Source organism: Dipteris shenzhenensis, chromosome 25, assembly GCF_047967505.1.
Source record: "Dipteris shenzhenensis isolate YYH24624 ecotype China chromosome 25, Dip_SZ_1.0, whole genome shotgun sequence".
NCBI classification, from domain to species: domain Eukaryota; kingdom Viridiplantae; phylum Streptophyta; class Polypodiopsida; order Gleicheniales; family Dipteridaceae; genus Dipteris; species Dipteris shenzhenensis.
In genome coordinates, this window is record NC_141620.1 from 18,806,375 (window position 1) to 18,827,620 (window position 21,246).

A 21,246-nucleotide genomic window follows, 5' to 3' on the forward strand; every position below is an offset into this window, starting at 1 on the left:
GGCAACTCCCTCGGCACCTCAGGTGGTTTTCCTCCAATGCAATTTGATGGTGTCCATGTGTGGTCCATGTTATCCCCACAAAACCAAATCAATTGCCTTCGAATGCCTGCTTTGGTGTTGATTCTCCCAAAAAAGCTAGGTGCAGGAACACCTCTCTTTCCCATCCTACCCTTGTGATCTATCAATTTGTGGCATTTGATTCCTTTGTCCTCTAAGTATCCTTGACACCTCACCTCACTACCTGCATTAGTTCTTCTTATAGCCCACATAGTCTTGTGTACTACCTCTTCTTCAACATATTGATTTGTTTTCAAGATTGGTGTGGTATTTTGTTTTCTGTTTCTTGGCTGATTTACATACTGGTATTCTGGACGATGTGAATCATTTGCATACACTGCTTCTGAGAAAGATTTTGACCGCTTCCTTCTCACAGTCTTCAAATCACCCATACAATCTTGACCTCCAATAGTTGCATCCACCTTGCTAGCCACCTCATTACTGAGATCAATGAACTTGCATGAGTTGCTCCCTATGTCCCCATAAGAGTGCCTTCGAGATAGCTTTTCCAAACTAGGTCCACAACCCAAGTGTAGTCCCTTTAGATATTCTGTGTATCTTGCAGTTTGCAGCAAAGCACCCGTCATATCTGTCTCACAAGCATTTTTTAGTGTGACATATTTCACTCCGTCATTCGATGCCAACCAACTTCCATGGACTGACTCTGCAAGGTTGGCTCTAGGAACTAAAAACTGGTCAGATCCTTCCATGCCCTGTGCCACAACATAGATTAGTTTCCAATAATCAAAAAACAATAAAGTTGTGAATGAAATAACAATAGACCTACCTTGAGAATGTATTCTCCCCAATGAGCCACTCTTGCATGCCACCACACAATCCATGTTTCTAAAATGGAGATGTCCTTCTTATGTGCATGATGCTTGAACCACGAATGGAGGTTTTTCAACTCGATGTCTGCAGCTTCTTGAGATGGAGCATTCTTCCACTGTCTACACCTTAGCTTGAACTCCTCACGATCAAATGATGGAAGGAACTTAGCATGGTTTTCCAAGCTTTGCTCCCAATGGAATAAGCAAGATCTCTCTTTTTCTTTGAGCACCTTATTGGCATCACCATTGAATACCATTCTAATTGCACGCCAATTTGCTTGTGCCTCATCAGCCATAAACCCTTTAAATTGAGGCTTTGGGAATCCCTCCTTCTCCATGACTCTATTTAACATTTCCCAAAAAAGGATCTGGGCTTCTGTATCCTCAACCTTGAAATCCCCAATAGCAATAGTCTGTAGCTCTTGAACAAAAGGGTTGTAAACATGGCATGCCATTGTATTCCAATCATGCATACGTTTGACAAAATCAAAGCAAACCCAGCACGATCCTAACTCTCCACCTAGCCTCATCTTGTTCACTAGATCAACACCACTACCATGTCCCTTGGTAGACATCTTGAAAACATGACATCTTTCAAATGAAGAAAATTCAAGTTGTCCAGGGAACACCATGCTCTGAAAATAATCATATACACAGTTTCTTTTCAGTTGTAAAAGAGCATCATAACCATCTGCAAAGGGTCCACTTTCAATTTGGGCCTCCCTTTTCCAATGTGCGAGCCTACAGTTAAGAACATGTAGCATCAAAATCCCATTACTTATTTTTCATAAAAACTTGAGTACTTTTAATCACATCAAAAGGACAAGTATGCACATACCTTCTCTTGTCCAAAGTTGGAGTAATCTTCTCTAGTAATGATGTCAATTCAGCATCACTCATGGCTTTCGGATCATCTTGAATGACGGCATCCAATATTATTTTCTTTGCTAATGTTTTTTGCAAGGCTTTAGGTCTTCCCATCCCATCTATTTGTATGAGCTTAGTCAACCTAGCCTTAACTTCCTTCACAGCACCTCTAGAACTTCCTTCACCAACGGGATGCAAATGATACCCTGAGTGTATAACACACCTCTTAAATTGTGTATCACCCTTGGGGTGTGGGTAACATAAGAATAGCCTACATGGGCACTCTTGCTCGCAGGAAGGACGAGCACCACAATGCAAACACTTAAGAGTACTATTTTCACCAACATATGATCTTTGGGGACACACTCGTCAAAGTCTCCCTTGCCAATGCTTCTCATTGGCCTCTTTGGTTCTCTCCAAGTAAGGACAAAATATGTTTTTGCATTGTAGATGCCCACCACATCTTCGAATTCTAACAAAACCATCAAATCCTGTCATATTACTTGTTATATCATCCGTCCAAACATGGCTGTCGTATTTGGTTTCTGTCCCCTCAGCACGGTTAGGGAGGTCCGAAGCGGGAAGCTCAAACAAAATATTGCCATCATACTTTACTGGAAGTGCATCAACTTCTTGTATTGTTGTTACAATGTCCATAGCTTTTTTGAGTGCACTTCTTGCAGGAAGGTTTTTCAAGAGAGGAACCAAACTCATGGTCTTATCGGATTGTTCATCTACTTGTTTTTTATCCGACACTTCCTTACTGATTTCTGTCAAAAGCTTTACACCTCTAACAATGAAGGTGGTTCCAAACTGAGTGTCAAGATGAAACAAGGACTCCTCACCTACAAAGGGAACCTCAAAGGACAAGTCGTCACACTTGCTATCAAGTAGTTGATGCAAAGAGATTGAGCTCGGTGAAAGTCCAAATGCTAAGTGAAGGTATTCCCTACTAATGCGTGCAACACCATTAGTTGTTGCAACTTGCAGTGTCTTCGACCTATTGTCATTGGACACAATTGCAAAACCCATGGAGCTTGCGGAACACAATCTCCCTTCCTTCAAGTGAAAGGAAAATTAGTCATTACCAGTTTTGAGATCTATTGCTAGCAAACGAGGCACAAGTGAGTAAGCATGTGAGCAACAGTAGTTCACGCACTTGTCTCCTTTCGAACTCTATACTAACCAACTCTGCACTTGTAGTGCAAAAGCATAGAAAGAGGCCATCATTGTTCTTTGATACTAAATCAGCTAGACGATCAAACTCATAATATAACCACATTCATTGCCACCGCCACGTCCCAAGCACACAAGTCCTTGTAACCGCCAATTCAGAAGAATCTACTCATATAATCTTTGCCAAAGAGGCCTTAAATGGGTGTGTATCCCTAGTATAATTTTTACTCTAAAAACAATCATACCAAAGGATGGAATAGTTGCGAGAGAAAAATCATGGACATGATGCCATCATTAGTTCAAATGAAATATTAGAGCTCAAGAAGGTTAATGGATTGAAGGTGGTAGGAAAAAGTAAAGACATCATAGTTTCGCTGGCGAAACACTATTGGAGGCCATTTCATTTGGAGTTCACAACTATAGTTTCACTAGCGAAACTAAACGGGGCGGAAAAAACGAAACTAAGCGAAGGAGGAAGGTCGAAGGGAAACGAAAGTGGAAGAAAGGAGGGTGGAGAGGGAGAGTGAGAAGAAGAGGCAGAGGCAGAGAAAGAGAAACTAGTTCAGAGAAAGAGAAGGGGAGGCAGAGCCAGAGAAAGAGGCAAAGAAGACTAGTTTCGTTGGCACTAGTTTCACTGGCGAAACTAGTGAACACGCCTACGCCTATGCCTACGCCCATGCCCACGCCTAGTTTCGTTGAACACGCTCACGCCTACGCCTACGCCTATGCCCACGCCCACGCCCACGCCCACGCCTACGCCTACGCCTACGCCCACGCCCACACCTACACCCACGCCTATGCCTATGCCTACGCCTACGCCCACGCCTACGCCTTCACTAGTTTCGCTGGCGAAACTAGTGGCGTGGCGAACTAGTTTCGCCAGCAAAACTAGTGTTCACTAGTTTCGCCAGCGAAACTAGTTCGCCACTAGTTTCCGCCAGCGAAACTAATGTTCACTAGTTTCACTAGCGAAACTAGTTTGCCACTGAAAATAGTGGCGAACTAGTTTCGCCAGTGAAACTAGTTTCACTGGCGGAAACTAGTGGCGCTGGCGAAACTAGACTAGTGTTCACTAGTTTTGCCAGCAAAACTAGTGTTCACTAGTGTTCTCTCGTTGTCTCCCTCTGGCTGCCTTCGAAGGCTGGGAAGCAAAGTCAAGAAAGGCAAGGAAGGAAACGTGGGATTGACGGGGCAAAACGCGCATGTTTGGCGTGTTCAGCATTGTTTTCTCTGCCTCACCACTCCACTTTATACAAGCACGTAACAGCACGCACCATTGATCGATCAGCTCTCCCCTTATTATTCAACCAAGCAAGACTTCATCTCTCGATCGATCTTTGAGCCAGCTGCGAGCTAGCTTTATCCCACGAAGGCGACTAACTGACTTACTACTCGATCAATCGATCTAGCGAGTGTAAGCAAGCTTGAGTCCCACGAAGGCTCTCAAGACTCTAGTCTGAGGGGGAGCAAGCAAGCAAGAAGTAATCGATCGATCGATCGATCCATCGAGCGAGCGAGCTAGAGTACCTCGAAGGCTCTCAAGACTCTAGTACTGAAGGGGAGCATGCAAGCAAGACTTAATCGATCGATCGATCGAGCGAGCGAGCGAGGTACAGAGAGAAGAGAGCCCGAGAGCCCATGGCTCACGTCATTAGAGCCTCTCCTTTGTTCAATTCCCCACGTCTACGATCTTGGAGCCCAGACACGGACGCCCACCTCTCCTTCCCGAGATCCTGTAGATGCCCTCCACGTGCCTCGCCCATCAGAGCTCATGCCTCTCATTCTTCCGTTTTCGTCGATCATCACTCAGTCCTTCCTCTTCCTCTTCATCACTCAGTCCTTCCTCTCTCTCCCTTCATCACTCGTCCTTCCTCTTCCTCCATGCTCCCTTCGTTCACTAGTTTCGCTGATGAAACTAGTTTCGCCAGTGAAACTAGTGTTCACTAGTGTTCACTAGTGTTCTCTCGTTGTCTCCCTCTGGCTGCCGCCTTCATCACTCAGTCCTTCCTCTTCCTCTTCATCACTCAGTTCTTCCTCTCTCTCCCTCCATACTCCCTTCATCACTCGTCCTTCCTCTTCCTCCATGCTCCCTTCATCACTCGGTCCTTCCTCTCTCTCCATGCTCCCTTCATCACTCATCCTTCCTGTCTCTCTCCTTCCCTCTCCCTCCAAGGCTCGCTTCCACCTATCTCTCCATCCACGCTAACCACCAAGGCTCCTTTTCACCTGTCTCTCTGTCCAAGCTAATCAACAACGCAAAGAAATTGATCAACACTAGTTCTTTTTTCGCCAACGCTAGTCCTTCCTGTCTCTCTTTTTTCGCTTCTCCACTCACTTCCTTACGCTTCTGTTGTTGTGGCTTCCTTACGCTTCTCCACTCACCATAGCCTTGGCTTCCTTACGCTTCTGTTTCCTCTACCATAGCCTTGGCTTCCTTACGCTTGCAAGACATCTTTTCCTTCACTTCGCTGGCTCCTACCTTGTGGCTAGTTAGCAGATGTTACCTTGTGGCTAGTTAGCAGAGGAGGAGGGATACAGAGAGCTTGTTTCTCCACAATCCTTTCTCGAGAGTCTGTCTATATTACAGAGGATTACAAATAGCTTGCTTCTACCCTCAGAATATCACAGAGAAATACTACCAGTTGCTTCTGCTGTCATCTCTATCAAAACTGCTTGGACTCGGCTGCGAGCTCGCTCGCATCATCTTCGAATTCGGTCTCGACTTGGTTCGTGTAGGTATAATGTCTCTGTTACGCCAATTTCTCGCTCGGATTGCTTTGTTTTTTAGGAGGAATCGTGGCCTGATCTCCTCCTCCTTCTTTGCTTCTTTGCTTTGCTTCTTTGTATACAATGGTTACTCGCGGCACTTTGATTTGGAGAGGGAGAGAGTGCCAGAAGCACTTCCCATTTGCGCTGGGCACAAATGTCTCCTGGCAGAGCCAAAAGGCAATGTGGTGGCTCGACTCTCCATTTGCACTGAGCGCAAATTGGCAGAACCGAATGGCCCCTTCTCCCTTTGGAGGCTTGACAAGCCTTTGCGCTGGGCGCAAACGAGTGTTGGAAGGACCAAATGCCATATATGGATAGTTTGGCGAGGGGAAGACGGGGCCATTTGTGCAGAGCGCAAACAGCTCAGCCCAGAGCCAAACGGATCCCAGACTTGGGACAGGCTAGCCAGCATCATGTGAACATATGCATCTCTGGCCTTCGAATAAGCATCACTAAAGAAAGGGCAACAATACGAAATTTGGGAATCAGTCTGAATTTCCATGCTTTCTTCTGTTCAGCTGAATTTCTCCCGTGCCTTCACTCTGTCATTTTTCAGATGGTTACACTCTATCATTTTTCATTTAATCATTTCAAAGATGGTTTCACTATGTCATTTATTTGTTTTTCTTCTTGTGCAGGTGAGCTTATTGAAAGTTGTGCAACAAATGCCTCCAGTAAGTTTGGTTTCTTTTTCTTTTTCTAGTTGCATTTCACCTTTGCATTTTTGCAAATCTTGTAATTGAGTTCTTCAAACGTGTAGAGAAAGAAACGTGATGTGTCTAGTCCTATCACAAGGAAAGGTGGCAAAAGGAAGAAGCAAGAGTCAGAGGTCAAGAATGAACTGAAGGAGCTTGAGCAAGTTGACATTGAAAATGATATTGAGGATCCTAAGGACAACAAGGATAAAACTATAGATGAACCATCCAACAAAGTAGGAGTTAAAGATGACGTGGAGGATATCATTCCAGAGTGTGTTGAGAGACCTTCAGGTGCAGATATTTTAGAGCTTCTTACAGTAACTAAAGAAATTCCACCTCCTCGAATTCCCTTGTGTCGTTGTCTCATAAACCCAGTTGTGCGTCAAATTAGGAATGCTTTGACCATTTTGAAAAGAGCATTTGAAATAGAGGGATACATTCCGACAAAAGGATCTTTTATTCTATCTATCAAAATGCCTGATGGGTCTTCGAAGGATGTTGATGATGTCACAAGAGAACGTTGGGACAAGAATTGGAGCTTAGTTAATGATGAGTTTAAATCAGAGATAATTGGCACACCATGGAGCTTTCTATCAAACAAAATGTTCTTCGTGTGGGAAGGAAATCATCGTACGGCATCTTGGATGGAAAGCATAGAAGAGCTTTACACAAATATCAAGTCTAGACACATTAGAGTGCAAGCTCAAGTTATTGAACCGGAAGCAAAGGATGAGATTCAGCTTGTTGCTGCTCTGCAAAGATTTAACTTGTAAGCCTTGTTGTTTATGTTTTCTATATTGAGATGGTAAGTGCTTGTAAATGAAACCAATTTTGATCCATTTAAGTCAATGGTTGCAGGCTTAATGTAGATGCAATTGTTGTTACTAATCTCAAGGATTATTTGTACCACACAAGCACACTCGTATCCTGTGATGCTCAATATTTTACTCAGGATTTTAGTGAGGAGGAGAAAAAAGCTATTGAGTTGGCAAGACAGAAAGAGGTTGGAAGTGGACGAAGGGTGTGGTATCCCCTCACCCAAACTATTCTTGGGAGGATGGTATTTGCTGTAAGTATTAGTTCTTTAGTTTATATATTTTCTTTTTTTGTGACTTTGCTTTGTGTTCCAATAACATTATGATGAGATTATCTGTTTATGTTGAAAGGGGAAATGGAAATCAGATTTTGAGGCTCAATGCAAGAAATTGCATTCTTCCATGCCAAAGGATGAGAGAGAGTCCAAGATTCATGAGATTAAAAAGACTGTGGGAGCAACATATCGAAGAAAAATTACACGGGTAAGTTTTCAATTTACCAAATTTTGTATTTATAGATCACAAATTTGAATTTGTAGTCCACAAAATTCTACATTTTATATCTCAGATATTTGAATTTATAGTTTGCAAATTTGAATTTATAGTTTTCAAATTCTAATTTTACAACTCATAAACCATAATATATGATTTGAAAATTATAAATCTATAGTTACAACTTGCAAATTTTTAGTTTGTACTTTGAAAACCTTAATATATGGTTTGTTGTGTGTATCAAAGTCTCTTCTAAAACTTTACTATTTGGCAGATGCTTTCAATAGTCAATCCTTCCCATGGCAAGGAGTGGTTTAATATCCTTTGGAATTTACCATTTGAGGATACATCAATGAAGATCACTTTGGAGAAGCTTTACCAAGTATCAATTGCAACCTGTTCCAAGGCAAAGCAACCATCTATTCTTTCTCTTCTTGGTGCAGATGACAATCTAAAGGAGAGTTATGGGATGCCTATGACTGACCATGGTTTCATACCTTGGCTTGCAAAAGAAGTATGGATGGACCATGTGTTGGCAGATGCTGGGCGATTGCTTGACCAAGTGATGAAATCATCAAGCATTGAGGGTGCAGTTACACTTCCAGACAGTCCTTCTATTCTGGAATACTTTGATGGCATTATAGTGAGACACAGGCCTTTTTTGTTTGAGCCTTTTGCTTCATAAATGACAGTTGTTGTTGTTCCATCCAAGCAAGTTGATCTTACAAATGCCAGTAGACGATTGGTTTACAGGTGCGTTTTGGCTTTCGTTTTCAATTGAAAGATATCTTTGTAATACCTTGCATTCTCTTATATTATCCTAAAAATCATTTAGGTATCTCCATTATCTGGCTGCAAATAAGAGTCTTAAGGTGGTACCATCCATTTGCAAGGCTTGGACTATGCTTGCACCTGCTACTTATTGCATGTACACCTCTCATATTTTTAGAGAGAATAAGCATAAGGATGGTCATATATTGCTTACGGAGTGGGAAAGGAAGCACTGCCCTTGGTGGATCAAGATGAAGGCTGGAACATGTATCAAGGAAGAGAAGGAAACTTATGATCGCCATTTAAAAGGTGAGTGCAAGTTCGTCGGGCAACATGGATGAGGCACAAAAGAAGAGGCTTGAAGAGGAGCAAAAAGCAATAGTAGAAAAGCAAAAGGCAAGTCATGTGACTCCAAATAACAAACGAGGTGGAAGACCTAAACCAAGGGCACTTCTAACACAGGTCTATTTTCTTATAACTCTTTCTTTCATGTTTCAAAGTGATTAGAAGCTTCCTACAAATTTAATTTAGGATTCTTTGTTATTGTAGACAATGATCCACGAAAGGAGGAGTCTCTTCTTAGCAAGAAAGTGTGTAATACGGATATGGTTTATGTTCCTTTGTCCACTTTCTCATCATTTGCAACTCGTATCTCACAAGAAAACTACAAAGTTTGGGAGTATGATTATGTATCACTTGGAAAAGAAGTTAAGCAATACAAGTATGATGGGGCTTTTCAAATCATAAGAAATTTTTACCATGAACTTGGTGGCATGAAGAAGTCACGCAATGGAAAAAATGCTGCATGGAGTGTGGATTTTTGCTTGATTGACCTTCCTACAGGATCAATAGTGAGTGGAATCAAGGGTGGAATCCCTGGATGGAACATTCTAAATGAGGAGCATATCTCATGCTCACTTGCTATTGCTTCATCTGTGATGGATGATTATGGATGGACATTGGTGATGTGTTCACCTGTATCCACTTCATTCGGCAAGACAAATGAGACTAGAGGTTTCTTGTAGGTGAGCAATATATCACAGTTGATAATGTCTGTTTATGTGGATTGCATTCAGCTATTGGTATCTTATAGTTAGTACATGTAGATGGATCGTGGAGACGGGAGATTGCATTGATGTTGCGGATAATGTTGGCTTTGGTGTCAAGGTATGTCATTTGGCTATTTACATGATTGTCATGTTCTTGTTTGTTCGTATTTTAGTATTCTCCATTAACTTTTTCAATCTATGTTTTATGTAGATTACTGCCTTTCAAATCCTATTGTTCTCTAGGATTGGCAAGAAGGCACATCACTATCTTGATAGGGCAAATAAAGTTTCCCAATCCCTTAAGGTGTGCATGGACAATTATTTCATCACTCATTACTTGCCTTCAAGTGTACGGTGCATAAAAGAGGGAAAGGGTGGACAGTGGCGTGGTGGGTTGGAGAAGAGTAGCTCCATGATGTTGATGTTCATGGAGTTGTTGTGTCCGATTGGAGGCTCTGTGCTTGAGCTTGGTGCAGGTACAGCACCTGGGATGAAAGCAGCAATTCACTCAGGACGTCCATGCATGGCAGTGGACAATGACAAAGAGATTTGCACAGGATACTTAGAAGGCATGCTTAGAGACAACTTCACAGAGGCAGGGCCTTCAAGTGTGAATCAAGCAGTCCTCATGATAGATGATGAGGAGACAGACTATGACTTTGATGCACCTCTTGATTAGTGAGTAATTTATTTGATCTATGTGTATAATTTAAGCATGGTTAGATACTGACTAATTGAGCTTAGTGTTCTACCTTGCTATGTAGAAGATGTGGCTACCCAAATGGCAGGAGATAGCACATTCGATTATGAGTCGGTGGAGAGGCATCATGGGCATCTAGACTACATAGATGACTTGGCTGATGAGGTCTAGAGAGCATGTCCTGGCTTTTTATGGATTGATGCAAAACTTAATTTCTCATGTTTTCATTATCATCTCATGTAGACCTGGTTTCTTATGGATGGATAGCCATTACCTTCTTATGCAAACCTTAACTTCTTATGGATTGATAGATTATGGCTTCTGAATCATGTGATTTTAATGGTCTTTGACCTAATAATATGAACATGTCATAGTTGTTTTGGAAATGTATGGCAAGTTGTAATTTTTAGGTTTGAATTTTTAGGTGAATTCATAGTTTACATCTTTGATTGTTAAAATATATATCCGTCCCTCTATTGAGTTTTGAAAGACTAAAAACAAATAATTGTTGGCAATCTCACAAGCTTGAGGGGAGGTATTAATAAGCATATCTACTTAAAAGTGAACAATGCCACTAGTCCTAATTTTGTTGGCATCTTGAGGCTTATAGAAAATACAATGAATGTGCAAATATAATACACACAATTGCATCATGAGAGCATTCAAACCAAGGGTATATGTCTTTGGCTCTTTGTACCTTGGTACATGCATGCAGCTAATATGAGAGCTGTCGATTGAAGTTTTTAAAAAAAGATATTCCATAAAAAAACATTCATTCAAGTATAACTCATTGAGTGTTGCTCGGATAATCCGCTCAAGGGTTTCCGCTCATAATATGTACGCACCCTATCTAGTCAAAGGTTTAATCGAATGCATAAAAGCAAGTCCCCATTTTTGGAATGGACCCAGAGGTAAAATAGGTTAATGTGGCATCCGATCTGTATCTATTGGCCTGCCATCTCTTTGACATGGTAAACAAATTTTAGCAAATTGATGAGCATCTCTCAATACTGTGGGCCACCACAAACCTGCCTACAATATCTTTTTTCTAGTAATATCACCAAAAAAGTGACCAGGTGCTTCCATGAGGATTGTCTTCCATGAGGATTGTCTTCCTTTCATGATCTGGTACACATCTTCGGATAATCTGATCAATATCCCTCCTGTACAAAACTCCAACTATCACAAAAAATGGTTTACTTTGCAATAAAATTTTCTTCCTCTAATCTCTTGATAGTGACTGAGGTACCATCCCTTCTATCATAAAAAGAAGAATTCCATCATACAATCTTCCCCACCATCCAAGGTGACAGAAAACAAATGTGGATCAAGTAAATCATCCTGAACTCCGAAAGATGCCTCACCATTCATTAATCGGATTAAATAATTGGCAACCACATCCTGATTACTAGAGAGGTGTATGAAAAATGTCATAATCATGTTTTTGGAGGAGTAATATCCATCTAGCTAGCCTGCCAAACAATTGTGGTTTGTTCACCAAATAGATGAGAGCTTGATGATCCACATTTAAGATCACTTTAATCCCCAACAAATAGTGTCTAACTTTTTTGAGAGCATAAACCATACCCAATGCTTCCCTATCAGTAACACTATAATTCTACTCTGCCTTTGCTAATCTTCTACTGACATAATATATTGGCTAAAACCACCCTTGAACAAATTTTTGCATCAATACGGCACCTATGACCATATCCAAAGCATCAACAAAAATATGAAATGGTAGTTTCTAGTTGGGTGGTTTGAGAATTGATGCCAACTAACATCTTCTTAAATAAAACAAAAGATTTTTGTTCTTGCGCCTCCCACATATAAGCTTCTCCCTTCCTGGTAATTTTTGTCAATGGTGCACAAACATGGGAAAGATAGCACAAAAACCTGCTATGCCATATGATCTACCCAACAAAGCATGACAACTACTTAAGAGTTCTTGGTGTAGGAGCATTTTGAATAACTTCCACCTTTCTTGGATATATGGTGATGCCCTCTTTTGAGATTATATGACCCAATAGAACACCCCTCTTAACTGCAAAAGCACACTTTCCTAGATTAAGACTATGCCGTGCAATTCATCATCTCTCAAGACATAATCTAAGATGTTGCAAATGCTCCTCCTTCTTTCCAAACACAGAGAAATCATCAAGAAAAACTATGATAAAAGTTGTCAAGTACGGAGCAAAGAATTCCTGAATCCACTTTTGAAATGTGGGAGGTGCATTCTTTAGACCAAAAGTCATGACATTGCTAGCAAAAGCTCCCCACTCTGTAAAGAAAGCAATTTTGTCTCTATCCTCCAGAGCCATCCTTATTTGATTATGCCCGTTGAAATCATCAAGAAAGCTATACATCTCATGACCAGCCACAACATCAAGCATTGTGTCACAAAAAGGCAATGGAAAAGGATATGTTATTGTTGCTGTATTGAGCTTTATGTAATCAACACACACCCTAAATTTACCATTCTTTTTAGGTACCATAACTATGGGTGAAAGCCATGTTACCTTATCCACTGGGTAAATAAAACCCACCTTGAGCAATTTGTCGATTTCTTCCTTCACTTTTGAGCTTAATTTGGGTTCATTCTATATCTTTGCTAGATCATGGCGGGGACAAGGATCCTTCTTTAAACTGATCTTATGCTAGACAAATAGATGGATCAATGCCCTTCATGTCTGTATAATGCCAAGCAAATACATCCTTGAATTCCAGCAACAAATGTCTCAAATTTTCCTTTAAAATTCCATCCAACAAAGCACTAACATGCACTATCTATGCATCTTGTTCTGTTCCGAGATTCATCTCTTTGGAGCCATCCTCCTGAACTCTTGCACACCTTCTCAAGTGATCTTCAAATGCTGTTTCTACTTCAATGATTGCCTAAATATCTGTTTTGATATAAAATTCTTCTTTTTCTTCATTAGCATCCCACTGTTTTGAAGTTACTTCGTCTAACTTTTGTTCTTTGAATTTCCTCTATTTTGCTTTCGGAGAGTCTCCCTCTGAATTTGGAATTGCACTAACCTTCTTTGAATTGAAGAATTGCTCCCATCATTTTTCTTGTATTGGTCCACCATGGCCTGCACATCCACTTCAAAAATTAGAATTAAAGAGGGATTACTTTTGATAAGATACTCTTCCTCATCATCTTCAACTTCGGCCACCATGTTAATTCCTTCAGCTGCCAAGGGTTGAACACTTTTTGCAACACTCCTTATTGGCACCATGGCTATTTTCAATTTCTTCTTTCCTTTACAAATAGTTACCCTATCAGCTCCCCAATCTAGCTTAATCTTGGCTACCCAAAACCATGGCCTGCCCCATAACATGGAATAAGATCCATCATCTCCCTTCATTCTAAGAACAACAAAACTGACCATGAAAGTTAGACCACAAACTCCACTTTGTTGATTTCTTAGTATCCCAAGAGGTTGGACCCTCCATTAATTGGCCATTTTGACCTAAAAAGGAGTTGAACTCATTGAGACAAAAGTTTTTGTAAAGATCCTTTGACAAACTGATCACACTAGATGCGCCATCCAAAAGGACCTCTAGTGTGATCCACCTAGATTAGGGTAACAGTGTAATCTACATCTTCAGTTTGTGCTACATTAACTTTGAGGTCAATGTCCTACATCTCCTCATCCTCCTCTTTTGCCTTATCCATTAGGCTCACACCACCATCCGACAAATTTGTCGACAAGTGTGCTTTGAATTCTAGTACCAGATTAAGAAGCTAGTCCAATGTGATATTTATTTGAGCCTTCAACATACTATGAGACAATTCCCCATGGTTCACTGCATCACCAAGTTTGGGTTTGTTGCGTATATCACCAACTGGATAACATCCTCTAGAAAGATTTCGTCCCTTCAGATATTCAAGATTTGGACCTTCATGCTGCTCCTTGAGTGCATCAACACATTTTAAAAATCCTTCATGCTGGTCACTTTCTTTACTGGTGCCTCCTTCTTCACGACTAGCTTCACATGTGGGGGTAGAATCTTCTCCTCCGTTGTCTTTATCTTTGTATCAATCTTTCTTTCTAAAGGTTTAGATTGTGAGGTATCCTTTACTCCCCACTTAACTTCCTTCCCTATATTCACCTTATCAAGAGCTTTAAGAACATCTTGACAAACTCTATTTTGCTCATTCCAATCAATTGGCTGTTTACCTTTGGTTGCCACAGGCAATTTATTTTCACCCTATATAGGACCCTCAGATCGTGTGATGGCGAGTGCTTCTAGATAAATTTGTTTCTGTAGCATCTCCCCTTCTAGTTTGCAACCCATATTATCATAGGACACTTCCAACATTCACTCCAAGTCTTTCCCACCATGCCCAACTAGCTGCTTCACCCCCATGGGTGCATCATTTGAACAACTCTGTTCCAGCTGAGTAAGCACAGCATTGGCTTGAGCTCATGGTTGATGAGGTGGATTTTGTGCTTGTGATTGAGTTTGGTACTACACAATGGGGATACCCCTCTCATTGCAGTGTTTGCACCATAGCTCACAACTTGGGCCTTGCTGATGTCCAGCTTGACCACAATATGTGCGATTCTGAGAATCATTATTTGATGTGATTGTCGAGGATTATTTCCCCAATTCTGATATGCCTATCTTCTTCCTTGGTTAGTAGGATCATTCACCCCTACTTGATTGACTGCAGATGGTTGTGACACTACTCGAGTGTTTTGCAAATGAGGATGCAATCTCCCCCTGTAATTTGGATTATACCAACAATTAGTGCTCTCATGATTCCTTTTGCCACAAAACTCACATTTAGTTTTCTCAGAGGAAGCGGCTTTTGACAATACCATGCTTTTCAAATGTTGTTTAATCTTTTTCTCCAACTTCTCATCTTTGGGAGAGGATTTGACTTTTTTCTTGGACTTTGAGCTCTCCTTAGTCTTCCCTTTCTTCAATTCCTTCTTTCATTTACGTTTGGTCTTCTTGTCTTCATTATTGGAATCATTCGAATCATCATCATCGGACTCGAAATTTGTATCTTCATTTTCACTATTTGTGTCAAAGTCTCTATCTGAGTCTGTGTCCAAATCAAAATTCTCTGTTTCCTTCCTTCTACTCTTTTTGGATTTTCTTTTGGTCATACCAACTATTCGTTCAGCTCATTGTGTGTCTGTGCATAACACTTGTTGAAAATGGGGTTAATGGCAACTTCAACCATCCAAAGCATATCAAATGGTCATGATATGTTGCACCCACTTCAACATAGGTGCCATTGACGTGCATGAAAATTATCATGCCCATTGGGTATGTCCAAGCTTGAATAACACAACTTAGAGCATGTTTTTTTATGATTGTGCATAACACGGTGTAAAATGGGGTTTATGGTGACATTGACCATCAAAACCAAAGCTGATGGACATGATACTTTGCACACACCTCAAAATAGGTGGGATTTATTCATGTGAAAAGTATTATGACCACCGGATATGTGCTATTTTTAATAACACACCACAAAGCATGTTTTTTTATGATTGTGCATAAGACGGTGAAAAATTACATTTGTGGTGACTTTGATCATCCAAAGCATATCCAATGGGCATGATACTTTGCAAGACGCTCAAAATAGATGGGATTTACATGAATGAAATGTTTCATGCGCATTGGGAAAAAGTGCATTTGAATAAAACCTCGCAAAGCGTGTTTTTTAATGCTCCCTCTTAGCACTTCATGAAAAGCGAGGTTTGTGGTGGCAATGCTTGTTGAAAAATTGGGTTTATGACCCCTTAAAACTTACAAAGCATATCCCATGGTCATGAAACTTTTGACTTGCTCCAACATAGGTGATATGGATGCATATGAAAAGTATCGTGCTCACTGGGTATATGCATCTTCACATTACACAACTCACAGCGTGTTTTTTAATGCTCCTTCTCAATACTCAGTGAAGAATAGGATTTGTGGTGACTTCGATCTTCCAAACCATATCCAATGGGAACTATAATTTTCCTATGCATCAACATAGGTGGGATTGACATGCATGCAAGGTATCGTGCCCATTAGGTATGTGCGCATTTGAAGAACACAATTCAACACGTGTTGTTTTACAGTTCTGCATAACACTTATTGAAAAACTAGGTTTATGGCAACTTTTACCAGTCAAAGTGCATCATATGGGATAGATACTTTGTGCGAACCTCTAAATAGGTGGTATTGATGCATGTGCAAAGTATCATGCCCATCAAGTATGTGTGTTATTCGAATAACATATTTCAGAGCATGTTTGTTGACACTCCCTCTCATCACTTTGTGAGAAATAGGGTTTATGGCAACTTGGACCATGCAAAACAAAGCCAATGGGCATGATACTTTGCACACATATTAAAACAAGTCATATTTATTCAAATAACATACCTCTTAGAGCGTGTTTTTTGATGCTCCGGTAAAAAACAGGGTTTGTGGCAACTTTAACCGTGCAAACCATATCCAATTGGTAGTATACTTTGCATATGCCTCAAAAAATGTGGGTTTGACATGAATGATAAGTATATTGCCCCATCATAACACTCCTCATACTTTACACATGCCTCTAAATAGATGGTATTGATGTGTTTTTAAAGTATCATGTCCATCGAGTATTTGCGCATTTGAATAAAATACCTCAGAGCATGTTTTTCGACGCTCCCTCTTAACACTTGCTGAAAAACAGGGTTTTTGGAGACTTCAACCATCCAAAGCATACTTTATGGGCATTCTACTTTACACATGCCTCAACATAGGTAGTATTGATATGCATGCAAAGTATTATACCCATCCGGTATGTGTGTTCGAAAACACACTTAAGAGCATGTAGAGGTGAAGTAGGTCAGCTTGCTTAAAGAGTAATGATGACCACAAGGAGAAAGAGAAGCATCCAAGTATTAAGATGAAGCACATGAAAGCAGTGCCAAAGGGTGGCACCAAAGAGGGCCAAGGGATTATCTAGATGGGAAACAAAAGTAGGTCAACTAGCCAGCATGATGAACATCAATTGGGACCAAGGCTAAGAGGGTTGGGGAGGGAGTAAGGAGGGGAAGGGGTGGTGTTGAGCCTAAGCTCAATGCCGCTGTCACTCAAAATCAATAGGATGATAGAAAAGAAATTTTACAAGAGGTGGGAGAGTAAGAAATGTATCCTTGACCTCTACAGTATGACAAAAAATCCAAGAAGGTGGCCTATAGTGCCACAACATCCCAGGTAGTGTCAAATGGAAAAAAAGGAAAGAGGGTATGGATCCTATGGGACCATCCTCAGATGATTCCAGATTATGTGGAGATTAAGTTTCCCAAAGGGTTGGTACTTGCTCGATAGGTGCACTTTGGGCCGTTCTCTGATGCATGTTTCATTTGTAAGGAATTGGGTCATTTTGCAAGGATTTGCCCACATAAGGTGGTGATACTAAGCAGGGTTTGGATGATTGTGGAGGGTGATAGATTGGCATGATTTACATGGAGATAGAACAACATCGTTGGGTGCAAAGAGTGATGCTCATAGTGTTCAGTCGGTGCCTGGTGTCAAAAGCATGGAGGAGCCGATTGACAAGGTGGTTGAGACACCATAGGGGTAGCCTTGGAAGACAGTTGGTAAGAGAGGTAGGGAGGTAGCTATGGTTCATGGAAACCCAACACTTGAGGGACCCAAAATCATCTAATAAGGCCCCTCGAGAGGCTAGATCGAGTCGAGTGCTTACCACGGACGGGCATGCTGACAATAGAGGCAATCGGGTTCAGGTGCAGAATGATGAACAATTTTGCGAGGTGCCAGATGAGCATTTACATGATGCCAATCACTAGAAGAGGCTGCTTGACGAAAAGCTTAAAGGTAAGGCCCGATCGAGGGGTCCATAGAGTCAAAGTCTGCTAAACAAAGGTTTTGCAAAAGGATTATGGAGGTGGCCAAAAATGCAAGTTCCTCAAAGGACAACCAATTTAAATTTTTTAGGGATGCCTATAGAGCAATGCAGAAGATCCACGATATCCCTTTCAAGTTCAACAAGCTTCTAGGGAATTCTACTCAAGTATCAGAAGGATCTAGCGAGAAGGTCAACAAGGCTATTCAGACCCTTGTGAAAGGTGGGACACCGCAATTAGGGTGGTTGTGAGATTTGAAATTGATAAAGAGAAGCAACTTAAGCATCAAAGAAACGAGTTAGTATACTCCCTTCTCTTGGTCAGACAATCATTAAGAGCGGCCTTACTAGATAGCCAAAAAGATTTTATTTTGATGACCTTAATGATGGAGGTAGAGCTAGCTCAACGGATGATAGAATTTCAGGTGGCAGAGGCAGCTCGCATTAAAAGCTGCCAACTATGGTTGTCAGTGGGTGACTTCCGGTCCAGGGTGTTTTTTCGATCGTTTGAGGACAACCAATTTAAATTTTTTAGGGATGCCTATAGAGCAATGCAGAAGATCCACGATATCCCTTTCAAGTTCAACAAGCTTCTAGGGAATTCTACTCAAGTATCAGGAGGATCTAGCGAGAAGGTCAACAAGGCTATTCGGACTTTTGTGAAAGGTGGGACACCGCAATTAGGGTGGTTGTGAGATTTGCAATTGATAAAGAGAAGCAACTTAAGCATCAAAGAAGCGAGTTAGTATACTCCCTTCTCTTGGTCAGACAATCATTAAGAGCGGCCTTACTAGATAGCCAAAAAGATTTTATTTTGATGACCTTAATGATGGAGGTAGAGCTAGCTCAACGGATGATAGAATTTCAGGTGGCAGAGGTAGCTCGCATTAAAAGCTGCCAACTATGGTTGTCAGTGGGTGACTTCCGGTCCAGGGTGTTTTTTCGATCGATCAAGCGCAAGCGCCAGAGAGAATCTATTGATCGTATTATGTATGCATAAGGGAATTTAGCCACAAAATATTGGCATGTGGTTGACATCTTTATCAAAGAGTTAAGTGCTATTGTGGGAGATGCAGCTATCCAAGATGCCGAATGGCAGGCAAAGGTGGCAGAGGTGATCAATGGGCTTGACATATGAGTGTCGAATTTTCATAAAGCTTGGCTGGCAAGACCTTTTACCCTTGTTGAATTAGCTGAAGCATTAAAGGCGCTCAAGGCCGACAAATTGCCTCATCTTGATGGCATGACAACAAAATTTTAGAGGAAGTTTTGGGAATTATTGGGAACTAATTTGGCAGAGATGGCCAGCATAGAGGTAATTAGAGGTGCCTTGTTTGAGGACGTGAGTATCGGCTAGTCAAGCTTTTCCAAAAGCATAAAAAACAAGATTAAGGTGAGCAGCTAGAGACCCATAATGATGTTTAACATGTTTTACAAGCTGATTCCGAAAGCATTGGCCATCTGCATCACTGAGATTTCCATGGGGGTGATTGATCAAGAGTGAAATGGCTTCATCAAAGGCAGGGATATCTTCAGCAACATCCTCAATGTGTCAGCACTCTCTCCTCTTTGGCTTTGATCCTAACAAGGCGTATGATCACATACAGTGGGATTTTCTGCTTATGGTGTTAAATAAGTTGGGATTTGGGGATGCTTTCGCGAAGATGGTATCATGATTGTCCGGGAATGCAGTGGCTTTACTTTGTCTAAATGGAGGGGTGCTGGGAAGGTTTGTCCTTAGAAGATCGATGCATCAAGGATCCCCGTTGCCCTTACTGTTTGCCATAGCTTCGATCCCATTGATTACGTTGTTGAAAGGGAAAGCATGCAAGGGTAAGATGAAAGGCATGGTTCTCCCTTTAAGGAGGCAAATCACCCTTCAAATATTCATGATGATATGGTCTCCTTTTCAACAGAGGATCAGGCTAGCGTTATGTGCTTGCTTGATACTCTATATAAATTATGCATACCCTGTGGTTCTCTTTGCAGTGTGCTTAGAATTGAGGTAGGTGCCTCGCCGGATTGGGTTAAGGACTTAGCTTGGGTGATTCGTTATCTAGGTGCTTTGCTTGCGTTGGATTTTAATGGGAGGCAACAGTTTGAGTGGTACATGGAAAAGATCAAATCAAAGCTTACATTGTGGCATGGCCTTTCAATCGGCTGGATTGCTCACCTGTTGTTGATTATTCAACGTGTGCTAGATTTCAACCACATAAGTTGCAACGATCTACAATTTTAGCAAATGTCAATGGCTGAAAATCTAATGGGCCTTGAGGTCTTTCCTCTTGGGGAGGAGTCCGGTAAAAAAAGAATGCATACTTTACCATGGGAGCGATGAAAGTGCCGAAGGCTCTGGGTAGTATTGGGCTTCCAGACATCAGCCTTAGAAACACTTCATTAATGTGTAAATGGTTATTGTTGCTATTCGGAAGCACAACTCCATGGGTGGAGGTTGTCAAATATTTGATCGAACAAGGAAGGAGCAAAGGGACCTGCTCTTGGTCGGGTTTGTGGTGGTATGATAAACTAATGTCAGACTTTTCTATTTGAATCATGGGTTCATCTCTTGTGGTAGGCCTGGTGTTAGCTTGGAAGAAATGCATCAAACTTTTGTTGTGGAAGGGGTGCAAGGGCCTTGGAGGGGATGCAAGCTTGGCCAAGGGAGTATGGTGGATCTTGGCCGCCAGGAGTTGTTTGCGTTGCATGATCTACCTAGGTCTAGAAGACTTTTCCAAAAAGGCATTATATGGTGGATGGAGCTTTGGGATTGGAAGAGAGTCGATCGAATGGAAGCCGCTCAAAGTGCTGCGATCACACCTCTCCTTGAATGATGGCGAGAGGGACCTGTCACGTGCAGTAATGGAAAGGGTGCCCGACGCTTGACCTACCAATTATCTCCTACCTACAAGGTGGAAGGTGAATCAATGGATGCTTGGCAAGACACGCCTTAGAAAGATCCCGGCCAGATCTTTGTATCGTGCTCTAATTCAAGGGTTTCGGAGCTCAATCGCAAATGGGGCATGAGAAGGTCACCCGCTTGGTGGAGGAGTAGGCTTCTAGATGTCTGGAAGCATTGTAAGATTGGAAAGGTGAGCTTCCTCTTGTGGAAGATCATGCTCGAATGGATCCCGGTGAGAGGAAGGCTAGCCAAG